At 40.8% G+C, this 25,452-nt stretch overlaps 1 protein-coding gene across 2 annotated transcripts in view; it reads left to right on the plus strand.

The window, feature by feature from the left end:
- The window catches only part of rnf180a (ring finger protein 180a), a 200,931-nt gene that overhangs the window by 17,022 nt on the left and 158,457 nt on the right, over positions 1 to 25,452 (plus strand). For both annotated transcript variants that reach the window (XM_063042999.1, XM_063043000.1), the window contains exon 2: positions 4,181 to 4,299. The gene's annotated coding sequence lies outside the window, so the exon portion shown is untranslated. The remainder of the gene's footprint in view (positions 1 to 4,180; positions 4,300 to 25,452) is intronic.

The following is a 25,452-nucleotide window of genomic DNA, read 5'->3' on the forward strand; positions in this document are numbered from 1 at the left end:
GATCTTTCAAAACTCGATGGATTCTGGCATGGTTTCAGAAACTGGATAATTGCAAATTTTCAAGAAAGGAGAGAGGCAGAAGAAAGGAAATTACAGTCCAGTTAACCTGACCTCAATGATTAGGAAGATGCTGGAGTTGATTGTTAAGGATGTGGTTTTGGAGGCACAAAATAAAATGGGCTGCATTCAGCATAGTTTCTTTGAGGGAAAATTTTGCCTGACATATCAGTTGAAACTCTTTAGAGAAATGACAAGTGGGATGCACAAAGGAGAATCAGTGGATGTTGTGTACTTGGATATTCAAAGGCATTTGATAAGGTATTTCACGTGTGGATGCTTAACAAGTTAAGAGCCCTGATATTACAGGAAAGATACTAGCATGGATAGAGTATTTGCTGATTGACAGGAGGCAAAGAATGGGAATAAAGGGAGCCTTTTTTTCTGGCTGGCTGCCAGTGACTTGTGGTGTTCCACAGGGGTCTGTGTTGGGACCGATTCTTTTTGTATTATGTCAATGATTTGGATGAAGGGATTGACATCTTTGTGGCCAAGTTTGTGGAGGATACAAAGAAAGGTTAAGGGGCAGGTACTGTGGAGGATGGAGAGAGTCTGTAGAAAGACAGATTAGGAGAATGGGCAAAGAAGTGGCAGATGGAATAGAGTGTAGGGAAGTGTATGGTCGTGCACTTTGGTGGTTGGAAATAACATTTTCTAAATGAAGAGAAAATTCAAAAATCTGAGATGCAAAGGTGCTTGAGAATTCTTGTGCAGGGTTCTCTAAAGGTTAATTTGCAGGCGGAGTTAGTGATGAGGAAGGCAAATGCAATGTTAGCATTCATTTTGAGAAGATTAGAATATATTTGCAAGGATGTAATGTTAAGGCTGTGTAAAGCACTGGTGAGGCCTTGTTTGGAGATTTGTGGGCAGTTTTGGGCCCCTTGCTTGAGAAAGGGTGTGCTTATATTGGAGGGGATTTGAGGAGGTTCATGAAAATGATTCTGGGATTGAAAGGCTTATCATCTGAGGAGCACTTGATGGCTTTGAGCTGGTGCTCACTGGAACTCAGAAGAATGAGGGGGATCTCATTGAAACCTGTCGAATGTTGAAAGGCCTTGATGGAGTAGATTTGGAGAGGATGTTTCCTATGGTGGGGGAGTCTAAGACCAGAGGGCACTGCCTCAGATTAGAAGGATGTTCAATGGAGATGATGAGGTATTTCTTTAGCCAAAGAGTGGTGCATCCATGCAGACGGTTGTGGCGACTAAGTCATTGAGTGTATTTAAGGCAGAGGTGGATAGATTCTCGATTAGTCAAGGCATGAAGGGATATGGGGAGATGGCGGGAGATTGCAGTTGAGAGGGAAATGGATCAGTCGTGATGAAATGGCAGAGCAGATTCAATGGGTCAAATGGCCTAGCTCTGCTTTGATATCTTATGGTCCTATGGAAATCTGCCACAAAATAATTCATATCATATTTATGTATATAATGTGCCTTGTATAATTTTGAACTGAAATAATTGCAGGAGTAATTTTGCTATTTTTTAAGAAGCGTGTCAAGTACTCAATATTGGAGAACAAAATTGTGCTACTACAGCTGAGGAGCTAAGTGATAGTAATGTTACAATGTCATACATAAGTATTGAAGCAAACCTTTGGGCAACTGTAAACAGTGCTTTATAAGCCAAAAGTACTTTAATTTATTGGAGATGAGATTTATTCCACAATAATATGACAGCAATCACTGTGAAAAAAATACAGGAGCTGAAATCCTTGACCATGTCACTGTTAGGACTCCTGCATTGGAAGATCGAAGGTGGTCACCCATATTGACAGGCATATAATTTAGAAACCTTGTTGGGGATGAGACAAAGACAGGGCTGAATGCCTGCTGGGAGTCAGAATACAAGTGGTTTAAAAGATTGTTATGCACACAGAATGCTGGAGAAACTCAGCAGGCCAGGCAGTATTGATGGAAAAAAGTACAGTTGATGCTTTCTCCAGTCCTTCTGTAGGGTTTCGGCTGGAAACATCGACTGTACTTTTTTCCCATAGATGCTGCCTGGTCTGCTGAGTTCCTCTAGCATTTTGTGTGTGTTGCTTGGATTTCCAGCATCTGCAGTTTTTCTCTTGTTTGAAAAAGATTGTTATCTTTGTTTTCCACTACAGGGCAAAGTTGCCTTGGGGGTGTCCATATAGACTCAGTTTCAGCTGTACTCCTTTAAGCTTTTTTGGTTATTACTTTCTTAATTACATCCTATTGATTGAGTGCTCAGAAAGCAGGAGCTCTGTAAGTTGCTGGTGGGTGGTTGGGGGAATGTTTTCCCTGGCTCCATTGATGGTTAAAGTGTTCTATGCAATGGGAGGAAATGTAAACAATGAGATAGAGCAGTACAGCACAGTTCAGGCCTTCTGGCTCAGTGTTCTGCCAACTCTTTAACTTATTCTAATACGATGAGTGAATTGTTATTATTTTAGTTGTGTTGGTTGAAGAATAAATATTGGTCAAGGCACTGTAATAATTTCTTACATATATTAAATGTTGCAGGGCCTTTTGTGTCCATCTGAGCAGACAGATAGGATGTCACTGGAAGCAATCCCTCTACATTATTGAAAAACCAGCCAAATGCAGTATGTTAGCTTAGGCTGCAAATTCTTCTAGCAATTGTTAAACAAAATGGACATGTAAGATTTAATTGCAATCAATCATTTGCAGCATTATTTTTGCATGAGAAAAAGTCCCATTACATTAAATGAGCTTGTCACATTTCTTATAAATTATTATTTGTGTATCTTTGAACACAAGACTAGAAGACACAGAAGGAGAATCAGGCCATTCAACCCATTGAGTCTGCTCTGCCATTTGATCATGGCTGATGTATTTTACTTCACAATTTCATTCTCCTGTCTTCTCCCTGTAACCTCTAATGCTCGTACTATTCAAGAATCTATCAGCCTCTGCTTTAAATATACCCATTAACTTGGCCTCCACAACAAACTGTGGCAATGAGTTCCACAGGTTCATCACCCTCCGGTTAAAAAAAATTCCTCCTCATCCCTGTTCTCAAGGGACATCCTTCTATTCAGAGGCTGTATCCTCTGATTCTAGACTCCCCCTCATGTCAGAGAAATAGTCATAGTCATACTTTATTGATCCCCGGGGAAATTGGTTTTCATTACAGTTGCACCATAAATAATTAAGTAGTAATAAAACCATAAATAGTTAAATAGTAACATGTAAATTATGCCCGGAAATAAGTCCAGGACCAGCCTATTGGATCAGGGTGTCTGACCCTCCAAATGCAGCCATTGTGACCATTTAGCATATTTTTCACAATGCAAAAGCAGATTCTAAATTGTACTCAGCTGAATTTCCCACTCACAAATTTTTTCCTCAAGTTTTACAAACAGAAGGCCTCTTATCTTGTATTACCAATTGTTCATAGATCAAGTATTCTCACATATTTACTTAAGTTAGTCTAAGCAACCCTGGAAACTTAAAATAAGAGTCTGTATAAGCTACTATTGGCTACCTACTTTGTATGGGAATGGCAGAAGCATACACACTAGTTAATTTCAGCGTTCACTCTTTTTTCCGCTAATGAAATATTGGATGAATGCCATCTGGCAGATTTATTCATTATTCTTAATAATAAGTTTGTTAACTAAGGCTTTGAAAAGTAGATAATAAAGGGGAAGACAAGTTCTTAAATTATTTGTGTTGGAATACATTTTTTATTGTTAAACATTTTGATAACTTTTAAATGACATCATGTTATAATGGTTTTGAAATGTCCCTAAATATTTAAATTAAATTGGTAGTTTTGACAATCGATAAAGCTGTAGCTTGCACTTTGCCAACTGGCAAAGTTTTCAGGGTCTTTCTAAGGGAGGTCTTCTTCATTCTGGCATTAAAGGCCTTATTAATGCCAAGGTCACTGAATTCCAAGTAGCTTTTGGTTATTAAAATTGTCCCCCTGGATGCAGAACAGGATGCTGTTTCCAGACAGCAGGATCTATTCAGTAAGATTAGTCGTAATGACGAAAAAAGAGGTTGCTATTATTTACATGAATAATAGGTAACAACTTCTTTAAATTGAACATGTACAGCTAACATAGGATTTTGTCATTTCCAGTACATCCACTGATGCCACCACATAACATGTCTCCCTCTCTCCTCAGCTTCAGCTTAAGAAAGGACTGCTCTTCTGACAAAACGGGTCAACCTTCCAATGCAATGACGGAAAATGCCATTTACCTACATACTTCTCACCATCCAGGTCTCCAAGTGAAATTGCCAGGTAAGCTGATGATTTACTTGTACTTCTCATTTATTATACTTTATTTGTTATTTGTGATATAATCTCTTCTGCAATTGGGAGACCAGCTGCAGATTGATTAATTGAAAATGATCTCTATTCAAATCACAGCATAATCTGAAGTTGCCTGTCACTTTAATTCTTTGTTCCTGCTTTCCTGCACTGTTACAGTGAAGTTCAACATATTCTTGATCAGCAGTATTTACTTCATCATTTGAGCAGATTATAGGTTTCCAGACACCACATTTATAATTTTCAGAAAATAATTCTGCTGCTCCCATTCACACCCTTAACATTGATGCTTGTTTTGGCCTTTTGGCATCCTCTTTCATCTTGCAACATCATTCCATTTGAAATTTAATCTATACCACAAACTGCTTTATCACGAAACTGTTGCTCTTTTCTCCTGTTTCCACATTTTCTGTATCTTAAAGCTTGTTTCTGTCTAATCTTTCTTCCTTCTTCCAGCTCTGATTTAAAAAACACACGCACACGCACACGCACACACAGTTTGTCTTCAAAGGACCTGCGTTTTGCCCTAAGCATTTGTAATATTTTCCTACATTCACTCTGCTGTACATTAGTGATTCTGTTGCCCTGATGGCTTAAGGAGTTACAGTTACTTTGTCTTCACACAAGACCTGATTGCTCTGCTGACGGCATCATGCTTTATGGTTTTTGAACCTGCAGAATCCTATTGAAAAGTTATTGTGAACTTTAACAGCATTAGGCCACAATTTCTGATCCATTAGTTAATAATTTTTAGCATTTCCCCTGTATATTGCTTAGAGCAGGCATTTTGCAGTTAAAGAGTATTCCCAGTGTTACCTACAGAATAAAAGCAACATTTGTTGAATCTCTCTCTGAAATCAATAGGTTTCAATCCCTAAAAACCCAGTTACAGGCCTTAGAATGGATAAATTCAATTGCTGAAATTCCCTAATTATCTGAATTGACATATTTTATATAATTGCTAAATACAAGGCTATATACTGTTCACAATTGTCTATGCTCTTAATATGTTAATAATATGCTTTTATAATTGACATTTATAATTTGAGCCATTTGCCCTGTAAAAAAAACTCATGGTAAAGTTGGAAATGTATGAATAGTAATGAACCGTTTATTACATAATAACAACTAAGTTAGCAAGATTGATTAACATGATTATATGGCCCCCCTAAATTGCTTTATCATTAGGCTTAATTAATGTTATATATCTGTTTACCTGTGGACATATTTTTCAGTCTGTGGTCTGACTACATTCAGACAATGGAATAACTTGAAGAATGAAGCGTATTTCATCAAAGTAATTGTTGAAATACTCAGACTCTTGAGAAATACGTTGCTCATGGTTTACAACTCTGCTAAATACATTATGGTTATTTTGCTTTTATATAAATTTAATTCTGGCAAGCATAATAGAATAAGTCCACTATTAAGGAGGCAGCAATGAACATTTAGCATATCATAATATAATCAAGCATTATCAACATGGTTGTACAATACAGAAATTGTGTTTGGGAAAATTGAATAGAGTTATTAGAGGATGTAATGAACAATGTAGATAAAGGTGAACCTGAAGAAGTTGCGTATTTCATTTTTCAGGGTGTAATCACTAAGTTGCCAAATAAAAAGTTACTGCATAAGGTAAGAGATTAGGGCTTTGGTAATGATATACAAGCATGAAAAGATGATTGGTCCTTCCCTTGTTACGTACCCCGTAACTGGGTTGCCAAACCAGCAGAAATGGATCACTCAGTTGGAGTCTGGATTACTAGAACTAAGAAAGTTTTATTAAAGAAACAAGCAACACAGTACTCTAATCAAAAGGATAATAAATGCAACAGTTCAGCCATGATAAACACACATGTACACAGAATTAAGATAACAGGATCAATCAAGCTCTATCATTGTCTAGGGGTAAATAACCAGTTTCAAAGTGACGCAAAGTTCAGTTCAAATTAGTTCAGTTCAGTTCGCAGTAATCGCTGCCGTGGGAGATGGACAGTGGGGGGAAGGAGAGAGAGAGCAAAACGAATGAATATTCAAACGGCTTCCACACAGACCTTCGATATTCTTCGCAGTCAGCTTTAGTGCGAGCCCTTTGTGATGTCATCTGAGGTCACCGACCGTGACCCCTCCGTTTCCAGATACGATCGTTTCTCTGCGGTGAACCTGGCACCCAGGCAAGGGTGGACACACACCAGGTTCCCACCGATCGTACCTTTCCACCCTGTGCGTCTATGGCTTGATCCTGCAACCAGCCGTCCAAAACTTCCCACCGACTTGTGGGAGATGCACCGCTTCCAGGGTCTTGTTACCTCAGGGTGTCGTGTGTGTCTTGCCTTGGCGAACCTGTCCCTTTTTATCCCCCTGTTGGGTTATCGCCTGTCCATCACTTCAAACAGTTCAGGGTTCAAAGGGGGAGCCGATCTTGACAGCTCTCCTTCCGTTAAACTCTCCCATCCCTTCATTAACATCTCCAAATGCTGCTCTATTGTTTTCCTTATCTCTCTCTCTCCTGAAGACAGGTGGCAGACCAACTGCTGATCCCACTGGTGCCAGCACAGGACAGCTAACATCTTAATCTATGTGTATTCTCGTCACACCCTCCACTAGCTTGCAGGTAACTCTTCAGCAACCAGGGTCATGTAAAGCCATGGGAGCAAGTGGTGGTTGGTTGTATGAGCAGCTGGTGCATAGCACAAGACCTGGTTATGCGCCCATTGACGCCGAGCAGACAATCTCTGAAGAGTATTGATAATACCCCTTGTTCTTAAAGGTACTGCCCAGAAGAAGGCAATGGCAAGCTACTTCTGCAGAAAAAATTTCCAAGAACAATCATGGTCATGAGACCATGATTGCCTATGTCATACGACTGGACACAAAATGATGATGATGATGAATATCTAGATAGTATCATGCTACTGGGATCAGTGCTGGGACCTCAACTACTTATAATCTATATAATTGACTTTTCATAGAGTCTACAACACAGCAACAGGCTCTTTGGCCCATCTAGACTGTGCCGAACCATTAATCTGCTTGGAACCATCAACCTGTCCCTGGACCATCGCTCTCCATACCCCTCCCATCCATGTACCTATCCACGTTTCTCTTAAATGTTGAAAGTGAATTCACATCTACCACTTATGCTGGCAGCTCGTTCCTCACTTTCACCACCCTCTGAATGAAGAAGTTCCCCCTCTTGTTCCTTAAGCTTTTCACCTTTCACCCTTAATCCATGACCTCTAGTTCTAGTCTTATCCAACTTCAGTGTGAAAAGCTTACCCTATTTATACCTCTCATTTTTTGTATCTCTATCAAACCTCCCCTCAATCTTCTACATTTTAAAGAATAAACCCTAACCTATTCAACCTTTCTTTATAACTCAGGTCCTCAACACCTGGCAACGTCCTTGTAAATTTTCTCTGCGCTCTTTCAATCTTATTTATATCTTTCCTGTTGGTAGGTGACCAAAACAGCACACAATGCTCCAAATTGGGCCTCTCCAACATCCTGTGCTATTTCAACAGAACATCCCTTCTCCTGTACTCAATACACTGATTTATGACGGCCAATGTACCAAAAACTTCATGACCCTATCAACATGTGACATCGCTTTCAAGGAATTATGGATCCAGTCAGAGAAGCAACCATGTACTGTCAATCTGCAGTTTCTCCCGCGAAGCTTATGTCTAATCTAATTTACTACTTTACGAATGCCAAGCAACTGAACATTCTTCACCAACATCCCATGCAGGAACTTGGTAAGGTTCTTGCTAACATCCATGCAGACAACATTCACTGCCTTGCCTTCATCAACTTTCCTGGTAACTTCCCTCAAAAAACTATAAGATTGATTAGACACGACCTACCATGCACAAAGCCATTTTGACCACCCCTAATCAGTCCCTGTCTATCCAAATGTTTATATATCTCGTCCCTTAGAATACAATACCTTCCAATACTGTAGCCACTAAATTTCTGGCTTATTGTTAGAACCTTTATTAAACAATGGAATAACAGTAGCTATCCTACAATCTTCTGAAACCTTGCACATGGCTAAGGATTTTTAAATATGTCTAAAAAATATATTACAAAAATATATTGGAAAAATGTATTACAAAAATTCCCTCTTCATTTCCTTGGATGCAGCCTAACTTGCTGAATTCCTCAAGCATTTTGTTGCTTTGGATTTCCAGCATTTGCGGAATTTCTTGTGTTTTATACATCTCTGCCACAGACCCTGCAATTTCTGCTGTAGCCTCCCTCAAGGTCCAAGGGAACATATGTCAGGCCCTGGGGAATTATCCATCCTAATTTGCCTCCAGACAGCAAACACCTCCTCCTCTGTAATCCGTACAGGGTCCATAACCTCACTGCTGCTTTGCCTCACTTCTATAGATTCAGAATCAGGTTTATTATCAACGGCATGTGTTATGAAATTTGTTAACTTAGCAGCAGCAGTTCGATGCAATACGTAATATAGAAGATGGAGGAAAGAAAGCAATGATAAAATAATAAATTGGATGTGCGAGGAGAAGAAACTGTTCCTGAATCGCTGAGTGTGTGCCTTGAGGCTTCTGATACCATTAAGGTTGGCCTTTCTCCCATTTAGAATCTTAGTCTGAGGACCTTTTTACCATAATTACCCTGAATTTTTGATGAAAGCACAATGTGTTTTCTGAAATACAAAGGCAGGAATTAAGTAATGAGGAGGCTGCAAAGGGTTTACATGAAGATATGCAAAGGTTAATTGAGTGATCAAAGATCTGGCAACTGGAACATAATGAGAGCAAATGTGAGGATGTCAGGTTTGATGGGATGAATAGAGGTGTTTAACTATAAAGAGGACTCATAATGCTGTTTTCAGAGAAATCTGGATACACTCATAAATAAAACATAAAAAGTTAGCATGCAGATTCATCAGGTTGATTCCTAGTTTGAAGAATACAACACAGGAACAGATCATTTGATCCACAGTGTTGTGCTGAACCAGCTAAAAAGCAAATCAAAAACACCCAAACACTAATCCATCCTACTGACACTATGTCTGTATCCCTCCAGCTTCCTTACATCCATGTGCCTATCCAACATCTTTTAAAAGCCTGTTATGTATTTGCCTCTACCTCCATACGAGGCAGCGCATTCCGGGCATCCACGACTCCCTGAGTAAAAAAACTTACCCCTCACATCCTGCTTGAATCTACCCCTCTCACCTTCGACGCATGCCCTCTGGTATTAGACATTTCAACCATGGGAAACAGATACTCTCTGTCCACTCTATGCCTCTCATAATCTTGTAAACCTCTTTCAGATCTTCCCTCAGCCTCCACTCCAGAGAAAACAACCCAAGTTTATCCAGCCTCTAGTGATAGCATGTGTCCTCTAAACCAAGGGTCCCCAACCTTTTTTGCACTGCGGACCGGTTTAATATTGACAATATTCTTGCGGACTGGCCAACCCCGGGCGGGGGGGTGGGGTGGGTAGGGTTGCCAATGGACAAGAGTAGCAGTCAAATACGTTGTGTTTACTTTGAGAAAGACTACAATGACCATGAAGCCTTGCGCATGCGCCAGTGCGCATGCATATACCTGCCGATTTTTTTTCTACAAATTGTTTTTGACGATTCTGTTCGTGGGGGGGTGGGTGTTGTTAATCATGACTGGAATATAGGTGATAAATGGCTAATAAACTCCATTTCATTTCTAAAAGGGTTTATCTAACAAATTTAATATTAAACACACAGCGCATATTTTCCTCGCATGAATATAGTGATAAGTAAATTAACAGGGGAGGACAGGGGAGCTTGAAGTAGGTGTTGAAGGAACTTCCAGTAGAAGTGGTAGAGGCAGGTTCGATATTATCATTTAAAGAAAAATTGGACGGCTATACAGACAGGAAGGAATGGAGGGTTATGGGCTGAGTGCAGGTCGGTGGGACGAGGTGAGAGTAGCGTTCGGCACGGACTAGAAGGGCTGAGATGGCCTGTTTCCGTGCTGTCATTGTTATATGGTTATATAAGTCAGTAGCATCATAACATTTTAAGTAACATTTGGATATTAAACACACAGCACATATTTTCCCTGTATGAACATATAAAATCATTGCAACACACTAATATCGGTGAATCAGTGGGAGCCCTGGGCTTGTTTCCCTGCAACAAGACGGTCCTATCGAGGGGTGATGGGAGACAGCGATATTCGAAGGGGGTTCCTTATGTTCTGTCTATTCCGCAATTTAGTTTTCGTTGCATTCATTGCAGAGATATGTTGGAAATGGAAGCAATGTTTTCAGTGCTTTCGTGGTTATCTCAGGATATTTAGCCTTGACTTTGATCCGGAATGCCAGCAGAGATGTTATGTCAAACATACTTTTCAGCCCGCCGTCATTTGCAAGCTTGAGGAGTTGATCTCCTTCCCGTGCTGACATGGATGACGTGTGCGTAATGACCTCGCGTGCATTCAAGTTCAACAGTGCGCGTGACAGGGAATGAGGAAAGGTTTCTTCGTGGCCCGGTAGCACATGCTTTGGGGACCGGTACTGGTCCGCGGTCCAGTGGTTGGGGACCGCTGCTCTAAACCAGGCAACATCCTGGTTAACCTCTTCTGCACCCTCTCCAAAACCTTAACATCCTTTCTATAGTGGGGCGGCCAGAACTGTACGCAATACTTCAGATGTGGCCAACCAGAGTTTTATAAAGTTGCAACATAACCTCCAGACTTTTAAACTCATGCCTCGACTAATAAAAGCAAGCATTTCATAAGCCTTCTTAACCACCTTATTGACCTGTGTAGCCACTTTCAAGGAGCTATGAACTTGGAGCCCAAGATCTCTCTGCTCAGCAACACTGTTAAGGACCTTCTAACAGTTTACTGTCTATTTGCATTTGCCCTACCAAGGTGCAACACCTCACATTTATCTAGGTTAAGCTCTATCTGCTGTTTCTCAGCCCATATCTGCAACTGATCTATATCACATTGTATTCTTTCCAGTCTTCTACAGAATTCACAACTCCACCACTCTTGGTATCACCGACAAATTTACGAACCCACCCATCTAAATTTTCATCCAAGTCATTTATACACATCACAAACAGCAGAGGTCTCAGTATAGATCCCTGTGGAACTCCACTAATTGTAGACCTCCAGCATGAATATGTTCCTTCACCTGCTACCCTCTGTCTTCTATGTGCAAGCCAGTTCTGAATCCAGTTGGTTAATTCCCTGCGGATCCCATGCATCTTATCGTCTGGATTAGCCTCCCATGAGGAACTTTGTCAAATTCCTTCTGAAATCCATGTAGACAACATCCACTGTCCTACCCTCATCAACCTCTCTCGTCACCTTGTCTAAAAACTCCAAGTTGGTAAGGCACGATTTGCCACGCTGGCTCTCCCTAATTAGGTCATGAGCTTCCAATTGCTCATATATCCTATCCCTAAGAATTTTCTCCAGCAGTTTTCCTACAACTGACATGAGATTCACGATCTATCGCTCACAGGATTTTCCCTTGTTCCCTTCTTAAATAGAGGGACAACATTAGCCACTCGTCTGTCCTCCAGGACCACGCCTATGAATAGAGAGGACTCAAAGATGCAGGTCAGGGGCCCAGAAATCTCACCTCTTGCCTCCTTCAATAACCTGGGGTAAATCCCATCAGGCCCTGGAGACATACACCTTAAAATTCATTAGGAGGCCCAACACTTCCTCCTCCTTGACACTAAATGCCCTAATGTACGTATACACACAGCATAATTCTCCTGGTCCTCCATATCCTCTTCCTTGGAAAATACTGAAGCAAAATATTCATGAAGTACCTCACTCACGTTCTCTACATCCAACTAAATGTATCCACCCTTTATACTTGTGTGGTTTCACCCTCTCCCTAGTTAGCCTCTTACTCTTGATGTATGTAGAATGCCTTGGGATTCACCTTAATCATACTTGCCAAGGACTTTTCATGCATCCTCCTGGCTTTCCTAATTCCCTTCTTTAGCCCTTTCCTGGCTTCTTTATAGTCCTTGTGTGCTTTGTTTAATCCTAGCTTCCAAACTAATTTAGTCTTCTTGACTAAATTCATCACCACGCTGGATAGCCAAGGTTCGCTTAGCTTTTCATCCCCATCCCTCCTTCTAACAGGAACATACCTTTCCTGTACTCTGTGCAATTGATCTTTAAGCACCCTCCACATGTCTGATGTGGACTTGCCAGAGAAAAAGTGTTCTTAATTAACTCTTCTTAGTTCTTGCCTAATGCCTTGGTAATTTGCTCTACTCCAATTTAAGACTCCCACAAGGACCATACCTATCTTTAGCTATAGCTATCCTGAACGTTACGGAGTTGTGGTCACTGTTCCCTGTTCCCTGTTCACCCACTGAAAGGTCAGTCACCTGGCCAGGCTCATTACCCAAACATCAGCTCCAGTATGGCCCCTCCTCTCATTGGACCATTCACATATTGATTTGAGAAACCTTCCTGGATACCCTTAACAAATTAAGCCCCATCTAACCCCCTTACACTAAGAAGGTCCGAATTTATATTAGGGAAGTTGAAATCCCTAATGACAATAACCCTATATATTTTTACATATTTCCTTAATCTGACTATGTATCTGTTCCTCAATGTCCCAGTGGCTATTACGGGATCTGTAGTTCAATCCCATCTGTGTGATTGCACCCTTCCTATTCCTGAATTCCACCCAATTGGACTCTGTGTCTTAGAATCAGGTTTAATATCACCGGCGTACATTGTGAAATTTTTTTAACTTAGCATCTGTAGTACAATGTCATGCATGATAATATAGACAAATAAGTAAACCAATTATAGTAAATATATATTTTTAAATAGTTAAAAATATTGCAAAAACTGAAATAACAAAAAGTGAGGTAGTGTTCATGGGTTCAATGTCCATTTAGGAATCGGATGGTAGAGGGGAAGAAGCTGTTTCTGAATCACTAAGTGTGTGCCTTCAGGTTTCTGTACCTCCTTTCTGATGGTAACAGTGCGAAAAGGGCATGTCCTGGGTGATGGGGGTCCTTTCTGAGACACTGCACCTTGAAGATATCTTTGATGCTAGGGAGGCATGGGATCACTCTTCCCATGATCCATAAGTTTCGAGGCACTGATTTGTCTACATTGAACACAGTGTGTCCTGGGAGGAAATTATGTTTTATACTTGACCATTTCTGGTGTTCTTGTAGCTGTGTTAAATGCTTCTTGACCCACCATTTCCAAAGCAGGTTTGACATGTATTGGACTTGCTTCTGTCTATAATGAGCGTAAATATCTTCCTTTTGGACTTCTCCTGGTGGGAAGAATGGTTGGGTCTTCTGAAGTAACAGATGGTTGGGTGATGGTACTTCTAAATTATTGGGATTGGAGGATACCTTCGTAATTGGACAACCATTGATAATAGCCTCTGCATCAAGATTCTGTACCTTCATCGTGGAATTGAGGACCATCACACAGATCTGATCAATCTCTCCCATGTCCCTCCATTTTGTGAACAAGCTGGCGGGGGGGGGGTGGGGAGGATTACATTTCACTTAATTCTTTTCTGAAAAAGGACATCAGTAATCTGTGAGTGATTCCACTTCTCAATGGCTCCTCACACCTTGTGCTCAGCTGCAACAATGTTTGACGCATTATCAGAGCACAGTTCACAAACCTGTCCTTGTCTTGCTATAAAGCATCAAAGTGCATTTACAAAGTAATCTGTGTCTAAAGAAGATGCCACTTCAATGTGAACAGCTCGTGTAGCCAGACAGCTAATGACGCTACACCTCTTCACTGTACTCCTTCTACTCTTCACCTCAAAAGGTCCAAAGTAGTCCATGTATAAACGGAGGTTCATCTGGGGTGACCTTGTCCAGAGGTAGATCTGCCATGTGCTGGAATCCTGGAGCTGTGTGCGACTGTCAACAAACCAACAGATTTAGACAGGAGTCTTATAGCTGTACGTGCAGCGAATCTAGTATTTTTGACGCAACCTGGATAGCATATTGTTACGCCCAGCATGTCCCACCTCTTCATCAATCTTTATAGTATTCATTGTAACATTTCTCTTGACTTCCAGATCATCTAGCAGTTCTCCAGAACAATCGGGATTCACAGGCCATTCCTTTTCAGGCTGAAGAAGATAGAGGCCCTGACACTCATGTTTCATTCTTCACCTTCAACCCTCTAGAGGCCACATCTGCTGGATTACTTGAGATGCCTGTGTGATCTTAAGAATTTCTGAAACAAAGGTTCGGAACCTGTGAGTTTAATTTTTGATGTACTTCAGAACAGAAGTACTGTTGGTTCAAAAAACTGTCATGAAACTGCATGTGCAACTCCTTCTTCCACAATGTGTCCATACAGCTTACTATCACAACAGTGGTGAGCTCCATATGAGAGAAGCAAACTGACTTCAACAGAGTTACCACAGAGATCCCCTTGATAAAAGCACTGTGCATCTGAGAGTGTGTGTTGTGCAACATAGGTATGTCACTGCTCCACAGCCATCTTCTCTTGCATTTGTAAAGTGGTGTAACTGAGCAGCACTATCTTCTGCACAATGCAGGGGCTTCAAATGCCTAACAATCTTGAAGTCTTCCAACTGGCAGAGTTCTTTCAGCCAGCTTGTTCAACTCATAGACAACTAATGTTGGTATAGTATCACCTCAGCCAAGCTCTCACTTAGCAGATGGCACCATCGGACTCGAGATGGGACTAACTGTGTAAAGGATCCCCCTTCTGGCAAGTGGTCTATCGTGGATCATGATCTTAAACTTGAAAGTATCAGAATGAATGCACCTTTGGACATTTGTACTCTCTCCACTGAAGGTATATCTTGATCCACATCAAAATTCTCCATGTCTTTCGCTCTTTGCCCTTCTGATATCACAGATAGCACACTATGTCTGTTGCGTATCCACTTTGAGTTGAAAGATGCCTTTAGGACAAATGGGTACAAGGTCATGATAGAGAGACACCACTACTTCCTCAGAGGACACTGACGTAAGTCAGTTATCAACATGGAAGCATTGCAAAACTTTATCCAGCATCTCACAGCTGAATTGCTCTTCATTGCCTTTTGAGCAATTCGTAAGAGTGAAGTTGGCACAGCACGGTGATGAAGTTGCATCAAAGAGATGTACCACCATTCTAAAGTCACCCGTATCTTAGGTGGTTCACCACTGGTTCTTCTCTGATACTGGTTATGACTCCAATTAATAAGCTAGTAAGACTGGTCCCTACAAAATCTGAGCATTAAGTGATATTCCCTGAAAAGTCACTCCACAGTCAAACATAACATGAAGTTTCCCTTTTTATGCGGTGATAAATACCATGATGTGGAATATACCAGACTTCCTCATCACTACGTTCCAGATTCTCTGCTGTCACTCTTTCGGCATAACCTTTGGAGATGACATCCTTCATGAAAGCAGCGCAGTCAGTGTGAAATGACAAATTCTTCTTAAACCTCTTCCTTAGATTTAGAGCATGCTGTTATACAATCTTCCTGTTATTTATCATTCTCAAAGGTAAACTAATCTGGTGGTAGTCTTCAACCAGTTTTGCAGAGTTTGTAACCAGCTCTATGAACCTGTGGTCTTCTCTTGGCAAAACCAGGTTGTTCACCTGACTACATTCAGGGAAGTCTGCATGGAATTGCTGCTGACAAAGCTTCCTCATCTAAGTTCAAAACTGAGATCCTGTTAACTCCCAGCTCAGGCTAAGCACAGAACGCTCCCTTCACCATTATCTCCTTTCAGTGGTCTATTCACAGTCTAACCCAACATTGTTCAGATTACATACGGTCCATTATTAATACTGTGAGTCACTTATAATGGCGCCAATGCTGTAGGCACATTCATCCTAAATTTCTGAATCAACCTTTGGCAAATGGGCATGCTTCAGGTGAGGCCTCCTTGGAGATCCCTCCATCATGGAATGTTCCTTCCAGGGACAGGCAGACTTTCCTGTATACAAATATTAGGTAATTCACAATTTTGTCTAAGCCATCCACTTCCAATCCTGAAACAATGTAACTACTCATGGTGTTCTCTTGACCCTTGGTGTGTAAGAGAATGTGTGTACTTTTTCCTGTGAGGCCCACTGTGCAGAACACTGCTGTACTTCATGAGTAACCACTGTTTTGTTAGCCTTTTTGACTTCATTTGAACTGGAATAATGGGAAGTTTACAACCACGATCGTCATCCCCTGTAAGGCCATTGGATACCAGGGCACTACTCACTGCTGTGTCTGATTCTTTCACTGCTTGTTTTAATTCTGCACCCTTTTTGTCAGAGTGAATATGAAGTATGCTGGGATGCTTGCTACTGCTTACCCTGCATGAAAGATGCTTCCTGCAATCTTTGCTGATGTGTCCAGTACACACGATTTTCTTTTAGAAAGGCAATCTTCGCACTGAGCTCTTTTCTCTAACTGAGGACATAAATCTACTGTGTGTTCACCCTCGCAGAACAGACAAATCCCTTTGGTTTACAAGACCATTTCCCTTCCATTAGTTCCAGGTTCAGTTTTAGCTTTACTTCTCACAACTTAGAATGAAGTTGTGTCTTAGTTTTGTTCATGCCTTTGCTTATTGCAAGTGATGGAGCATCCTGTATATTCGCAAATACTAGATCTGGTGCAATCTTTACTTGCCTTTAAATAAAATCAACAATGTCAGGGAAAATAGTCTTACAGTTATGGTTTTCTTGGAGTTCACAGACCACTGTTCTCCATTTATCCCTAAGCTTGCAGGGAATTTCTTTATGACAATCAACATATTTGCAGGCATGCCCAGCTAACACATATACTGCACTTCTTACATGGCATTACAACAACCTCTAAGATAAAGACTGCAGTCTTGATGAGCTTTGATACCTTCTGATTTGATAGGTACTCAAGAAAAAGACTTTTACATGCAGTTGGATGCAATTTTCTGTTTATTATGAAAATGTTTCTGTAGTAAAGCCTTAGCTCTTTTTTATGTTCAACATGCTAGCAACTTCTGACAAGTTCTCTAGGGCATCCTTTAATGTACTGTTTAAGGAAACAGAGGTAGTCAATATGGCTATCAGTCTTGCCTTCAACACGGTTTTCAAAATCTTTCGTGAATGCATGATGCTATAATGTATCGCCATTAAAGATTTGAATCTCTCTTAGGCAAAGATGAAATGCATTGTTATTGTGCCTTTAAAGTAGTTATTTCATTTTGCTTCCTCATGATATCACGAATACTATTCTGACATTTATTGTCTGAAACAAGAGTGTTTCCATGTTGTAAGTGCATGTCCCTCTGAGCCCCTGAGATAGGTTCAGAATGCCTCATTACAGCAGGCTGAGAATAAACACCCCAAACCACCTCATGGGGATCTTGCTCATGTTTCACAAACATTTGAGGAACAAATAAATCAACATTGACATTGAGTGTGTTTGCTTTTCTCCGTGCCTTTTCAATATAAGAATTGTCACCATCAGACTGTTTTGATAGAGCACTTTTAGCATTTGCCACACATAAAGCCTTTAGCACATTAACTTTGGCTACCTGTGTGACAATTTCTTCCTCTAACTTAAGCTGTTCCCTCCTTCTCTGTAGCTCCATATCAACTAATCATTCCCCTTGCTTCTCCAGCACATGTTTGCCTTCAATAATTGTCGACGTGCCATGAATGAAGCTAAATCAGCCTCTGTTTTAATGCATACAGAGGAGGTAGTAGATACAGAAGATTTTCTTCCTGCAACAGAACTTCAAGCGTCGACATTGGATATACCATCATTCAGTTTCATGTCATCCTGTGGGTCCTCTGCTATATTCGTAGACAAAACATGCCTCAGACTTTGAGAAACATTGTCTGATGGAAAGTGAGACACATATTCACTTGTTGCAGCATCATGACTTTCAATATAACATGTTTAGGACAACCATTGTTTAGCATCCTCTATGAATGCACTACAAAGGCAATCAGTGTTTGGAAAAAAAACATTTGTTCTGTTTTCCCTGCTTGACCTTGGGAAGTAATGAGATTAGTATGTGATGTTGCTTAACTACAGCTTTTCAGAGATTAGTCAAGTCCTCAAGACGAGATTGCACTTGCAAGGCATTTTCTTTATTTCCTGTAAGATCCTTAATTGATGGTATTACGCCTATAATTTTGTTCACATTTGTTTCATGCTCATTTCAAAGACCTTCAATTTGATTAGCCTTATCTTTAGCAAGAAGTTTCACTGCTGTTATGATAGACCCAATTGCAGAGTCACTGACAACAGTTCCATGCTTCAATTTACTCATGTTTCATTTGTTGCAGCACCATGGCCTTCAATGTAACATATTTGGATCAACCACTATTGCGCTACTCGCAATTAACTCTTTATTCTCCCACAGCACATTTGCAAAATGTACCGGTGTATTCCTTTCAATAAACGTAGGCAACAAACAAACTGTTCACACATCTGCAGTGCTTAAACCAGGCCAAGAAACAATATTCAGTTCAAATGTTAGCAATCGGGACAATGCTTCAGCACTCAATAAAACAAACGATGCATTCTCAGGCAAATAGCAACGGTCCCCAATGGACTGGCAGTGCACTATATGAGTCAACAAAAAGCCGTAGATAATCCTACTGCAAACTGCTTGGGCTTCTCAGTGTTGCGATTCCAGTTTCATCAACAGATATGGGGCAATCTTTTGCTGTAAACTGGTGTTTGCTTGGTATAACTTTTTTAATTGACAAAAAAAATGTAGCGGATACTTGACAACAAATCAAACCTGCTGAGAGACTGAATGTGGGAGTTGGCACTATATGAGGCGCTTCCAAAAATACTGAGTCCCAAGTCAAAGTAATGTACATTTGATACTTTATTATGGAACCAGTAAAGACAAATGATCTTTATTAGAAATATTAGAAATAAATGAAATAATGAAATAAGCCTAACTAAGAGAAATTAGTGGTCAACCAAAAAAAGCCCCTTTGGCTCACCCTCCCTTAATTAGACTAAACTGATTAACTAAGACAAAGCGAGAATATGTAACTATACTCATTGCTTCTACTATACCCCAATGCACATGACAAATTATCCATAATAAACGTGCAACACAAAATACAATACAGATAACAGAAAATAGATACATGGCTCTTACAATTTTCTTTCATAGCATTGTGAAGGGAAGGAGTTCCAGAGTTGGGGTTGAATCAGTTCTGAGCATGCTCCTTATGGGGAGGTGCCAAGGAGTCTGAATTTTTCCAGTAGTTATAGGGCTGCTTCAGGGGAGATGACAGAAATAGGAAGAAGCAAAAAAAGTTTGGTGAAATTGACTAATACTGGATTATGAACAAATGTAGTTAGGACAACTGGCAGGAAAATTAGTTAATGGGTTAGTCACTGATACTTAGTTGAAGGAAATTTTTACTGAAGTGCCATAAATCAGAGGTAGCTGAGTTGTCATGGGAAGTGGTGGGGAGACAGGTTGGAGCAAATGTGCATCTTGGCATTCTTGAAGTTATATTAGAGAGGAGGAAAATGAAAGAAGCAAGGATATATCTTTGTGATATAAAAGTAAACATGCAGGATTGAGAAGAAAAGACACAGTGGCTCATCTGGGGTGGTCAGAATTAAAGCAGGTCAGTGCATTTCCACCTACTGGATATTGAACTAAAAGAGGCAGGTAAGATCAAAAATTGATTTTATTATTTCAAAAATCATAGGATCTTTGTTATCATGAAATGGGAGGAACAAAACATCACTGATATAATTAGCTTTTCCAGGCCAGAAAGACTGCTCAGAAATTATTAAAACTTCGTACATTGAAGTGTGACTGAGTTTTAACAGTCAGAAAGGAAATTTCAGGTGTTTTTACAATGAATAATATGCAAAAAGTTAAAGTTCACACTGAATTACTGATTCTATGATTCTGTGTAGATTCAGCCTATGGAAACAGTAGCATCATACCTTGTGGAGGAGCAGACTATCATGGAAAGCAACTTTTGGACTTGTGACATAATGCCACTTTCAGTCTTGCAGAGTAATTATGATGAAAACTTTGATCCAGTATGTTGCTGCCATCTATCACAGATGTATAGGTGGAAAATTTTCCCTGGTCACATGGGGATTATACAGCTGATATAATAAAATCTGTAGATTAATTTCTGCTGTTGAAGTTGTTTAACACAACCAAGTATGAGGACGAGCACTATGGGGATTTGGCATGTGCAACCAAGGGTGAATTTCTGTGCACCGAAGTTTAAATAGTGCATCTTGAATTATTTATATGTTTCAAAGTTTCAAGCTTCATTCATTATCAAAGAAGGTATAAATTATACAACTTTGAGACTTATTTGCTTACAGGCAGCCACAAAAACAAGAAACCCAAAAGAACCCAATTAAAAAAGGAATAAAGACCAACACCCGAAAGGGAAAAAAACACAAATCATGCAAACGTAGAAGTGAACAACAACATTCCAAACCAATATGAGTCCTTAGATTTGTGAACTAGGAGCATAAGAATACATTCTTGGCCCTGAGAAAATTATATCTGAACCCCGTGCCATAAATGATGTTTTGTGCAGTGCCTCAAAACATCATATTAACATGACATAGACCAATTTCACACATTCTTCTATGTAACTTAACAAGATGTATGCTTTTGCAGCATTTACCTTAATGTTATTTCTTTTGGCATTTCCTCACCCAAACGAAGTCAACATCAGTATAACTGCCAAGAAACATAGAACATAGAATAGTACAGCACAGTACAGGCCCTTCGGCCCACAATATTGTGCTGACCTGTCTCGTAGTCTCTTAAACTTCACTAGTGTATCTGCCTCCACCACTGACTCAGGCAGTGCATTCCACACACCAACCACTCTCTGAGTAAAAAACCTTCCTCTAATATCCCTCTTGAACTTCCCACCTCTTAGCTTAAAGCCATGCCCTCTTTTATTGAGCAGTGGTGCCCTGGGGAAGAGGTGCTGGCTATCCACTCTATCTATTTCTCTTATTATCTTGTACACCTCTATCATGTCTCCTCTCATCCTCCTCCTCTCCAAAGAGTAAAGCCCTAGCTCCTAGAAACACACACAAAATGCTGGAGGATCTCAGCAGGCCAGGCAGCATACATGGAAAAGAGTACAGTTGATGTTTCAGGTCGAGACCCCAGCAGGACCTGTCAAAATTGTTTTTTAGCAAGATTTTCAACTGATTCACAATTGGTGCTGTTCAATTGGGGGGGGGGGGTGTGGGGAGGGGGAGAGAGAGAGAGAAGAAGAATGAAAAACAGCCTTTAACCCGACTGAAGGCTCAGTCTGAATGTTAGTTAAATGGTCAAGCACATCTCTCTTGCAGTCACTGGCAGGTGCTATTCAAGATGTTGTCAAAGGTTAATTAGTGTGACCCAGGCTAGGACTTTAGTCACCACACACCCGCAGATTGTTTCAGCAGGTGCCCTCAGAAAGTTAAGTGATTAGAAATGCCTGCAGATATCCTGCCAGAAAAACGAGTTTCTATATTTATCAGATCAGAAATGACTAAAATACTGGAGAAAGACATCTGCCAAAATGTTCCAGTTTCCTCAGTCACAAATCCTCCGTACATTCTGTCTTTCTGACAGAATAGAATTATCAGAGGGAGCACTTCAGTGATTAACCAGTGGGAGGAGGTAGCCATGGGATACCTCAACATTGATCTTGTAAGTCGCTGAAGTCTCATAGCATCAGTTAGACCTCCTCCTGATAGTCATATACTATCCTCCTTCAGCTGATGAAGTAATTCTGGTCCTTATTTAGCACTCATAAGAAGCACTGGAAATAGCAGGAACAGAGAGTGGAGGACTTCCTTATCTTCACTATTTGTGCCACTACTGAGTGAGTTCTGAAGGACGTAACTAGCAGATCAGATTTTTTATTTATTTGGAGATAAGGGGCGGAACAGGCTCTTTCAGCCCAATGAACTGCCGCCTAATCACAGGACAATTTACAATGACCATTTAACCTACAATTGGTATGCCCATGGACTGTGGGAAGAAACTGGAGCATCTGGTGGAAATCCACTCGGTCGCGGGGAGAATGTACAAACTCCTTACAGATGGCGCCAGAATTGAACTCTGAAATCCAACAACCTGAGTGGTAATAGAATTGTGCTAACCGCTATGCTACCATGTCGCCATGGCAACAAAGCGGGCAAACTTACATGACAGCTCAAAGCTGGAGAGTTATGAGGTGCCATTAAGAACAGCAGGAATGTTCTGTATACCAAAGCAATATGTAGGCATAGCATACATCTCAATCTACTACAGCAATCAACGCAGGTGATTAACATCAAGGTAATGTTAGCAGGTGCCTGGGTGCACCATACGGAGGCTTTTCCATCATTACTTGAGAGAAAAAAAGTCACCTGTACTGCACACACATTTGTTAGCAAACAAACATCTGGTTGAACACACACAAAATGCTGGAGGAACTCAGGTCAGGCAGCATCTATGGAAATGCATAAACTGTCGATGTTTTGGGCCGAGATCCTTCATCAGGACTGCTTCAACATCTGGTTTTGTGGTGCTTCAATAACAACCTCACGTTTATTGTTAATAAAACCAAGAAGCTAAATGTTGCCTTCAGAAAGGGGAAGTTGGGTGTCTATGTGCCAACCTTCTTTGTAGGCTCGGAAGCGGAGAGAGTAAGCAGCTTCAAATTCCTGGGTGTTAACATTCGGATGTGCTGTTCTGGGTCCAGCAATCAGATGCAATTAGGAGAAGGCACGCCAGTGCCTCTACTTCCTTCGAAGCTTAAGAGAATTTGGCATATTATCAAATGCTCTCAACAGTTGCACTGTTGAAGGTATTCTGACTGGTTGCATCATCGCCTGGTGCATCAATTCCAGTGCTCAGGAACACAAGCAGCTGCAGACAGTAGTGGACACAGCCTTGCCCATCATGGGCACAGCCCTCTCCATCATTAACAGCATCTATAGGAGGAGCTGTTTCGAGAAGGTGGCATCTATCATCAAGCATCGCAGTCATCGAGGTTATTCCCTCTTCTCACTGCTACTGTCAGGCAGGAGGTACAGAAGCTACTTTACTACAACATATCGGATTCTTGAACTATAAACTCATGTGGTTCTGCAGATGCTGGAAATCCAGAGCAATTCATATGGAGGAACTCAAGATTCAAGATTGTTCAATGTCATTTCCTGAACACGAGTGTAAGAAGAACAAAATAATTGTTACTCCAGATCTGAAGCAGCACAAAATGATACACTAAAGATAAAAAGACAAAAGATAGGGTGCCATGGTATTGTAGTGGTTAGCGTGATGCTATTGCAGCTCAGGATGTTGGAGTTCAGGGTTTAATCCCAAAGTAATCTGTAAGGATTTTGTATGTCCTCCCAATGGGATACATGGGTTTCCTCCCGCTGCTGAAAAGTCTACAGGTTAGTAGGTTAATTGGTCATTGTAAATTGTCCCGTGATTAGGCTAGAGTTAAATAAGGGTTGCTGGCAGTGCAGCTTGAAGGGCCTATTTTGTGCTGTATCTTTAAATAAAAATAAAGAACACAATAATAATAAAAAAACACAAAATAAAAGTACATAAGATAGCTTATATACATTGATTGTATGTCCATAAAGTGACACAAGGCTGTAGATATGCTGACTGACAGGAAATAATAAGGTAGTGGTGGAGTTAGTGGGTGGAGGTGTTGATCATCCTTACTGCTTGGGGAAAGTAACTACTTCTGAGTCTAGTCGTCCTGGTGTGGATGCTACATAGCCTTCCTCCCTGATGGGATTGGGACAAACAGATCATGAGAAAGTTTGTGGGATCCTTCATGATGTTACTGGCCCTTGTCCCGCAGCTTTCCATATATATGTCCTTGATGATGGTGCCGGTGATGGTTTGGGCAGTTTTAACTACTTGTTCTAGGGCCTTCCTGTCCACCACAGTGCAGTTTTCATAGCACTCAGTCATGCAGCTTGTAAGGATGCTCTCCACTCCATATCTGTAGAATGATGTGAGTATGGATGTGCGAAGTCCAGCTCTCTTCAGCCTCCTCAGAAAGAAGAGCTGGTGAGTTTTCCTGACTGTGTGGGATATGTGCTGGGATCATGAAAGGCTGTGTGAGATGTGCACTCCCAGGAGTTTGAAGCTCAGCAGATTAGTCAGCATCAGGGGTATAAACAGTCAACATTTCAGGCTGAGTCCCTTAATCAGGACCGGAAAGCAATGAGGAAGCCAGAACGAACTGACCTGCAGAATGCTAACTCTGCTGAAGCAATGGAACACTACAGACTACCTCTTGCACTATTATGGACTTTTCTCTGATTGTGTTTTTCTTGCATTAATGTCTTTTTTTAAATTACAGTCATTTTTTTCTCTACATTGTCTTGTATATTTAGGTTTCGTGGTGTCTGAACCTATATGCCTGTGAAGTTGCTGAAAGCAAATTTTTATTGTACCTGTACCTCACCGTGTGTGACATGACAATAAACTCGACTTGACTAAGTTGTGCCTGTAGCGTACTGAGAGGTAGAGTCCGAGTCACTATCAGAAATCCTGCTTTAAGATCCTGCTGAGATGTACTGTGTGTGACACTTCTTGTGACTTCTGTAATGCAGCAGTGAGCAGCAAAGCTTTACAGGCAAAGTGGGTAGGGGCATTCAACTCCATTCTTGGGCCCCCTAAAAATGCAGGTATTCATATAAGTGAGCTCATGCCTTCTACAGTCATTTCCTTGGCAACATCCTGCTGTGAGCTGCTGTGAGTTCCTGTGGGAGAAGGAGGCTGCCTCCTTTACATATTGTTCTTCAGCAGACTGTGTGGGTCTCTCTGCCCCTGACAGGGCTCTGCCATTTCTTGCTAAACCCCAAGCAGCTGAAAGAATGGAGATTGTATTATGGCATTACATGTTTAGGACCATCTTGCCAAGATAAGAGCTATGAAGAACGGTGCTATTAATGTGGGAAATTGAACTACTAGCACCTGCTGTTTCTGAAACACAGCAACTTGACACGAGGGATCCAAATAGTGCTGAGTTGGAACTGCCAATAACTAATTTTATCTTTTTTTTTTTAAAGCTTTTGAAACTGTGCCAGGGATATTTGTGAAACCATTATTAACAATGGAAAAATGCTGCAACTGACTAGGTC

The sequence above is a fragment of the Mobula hypostoma genome, chromosome 3, assembly GCF_963921235.1.
Source record: "Mobula hypostoma chromosome 3, sMobHyp1.1, whole genome shotgun sequence".
Lineage (NCBI taxonomy): Eukaryota > Metazoa > Chordata > Chondrichthyes > Myliobatiformes > Myliobatidae > Mobula > Mobula hypostoma.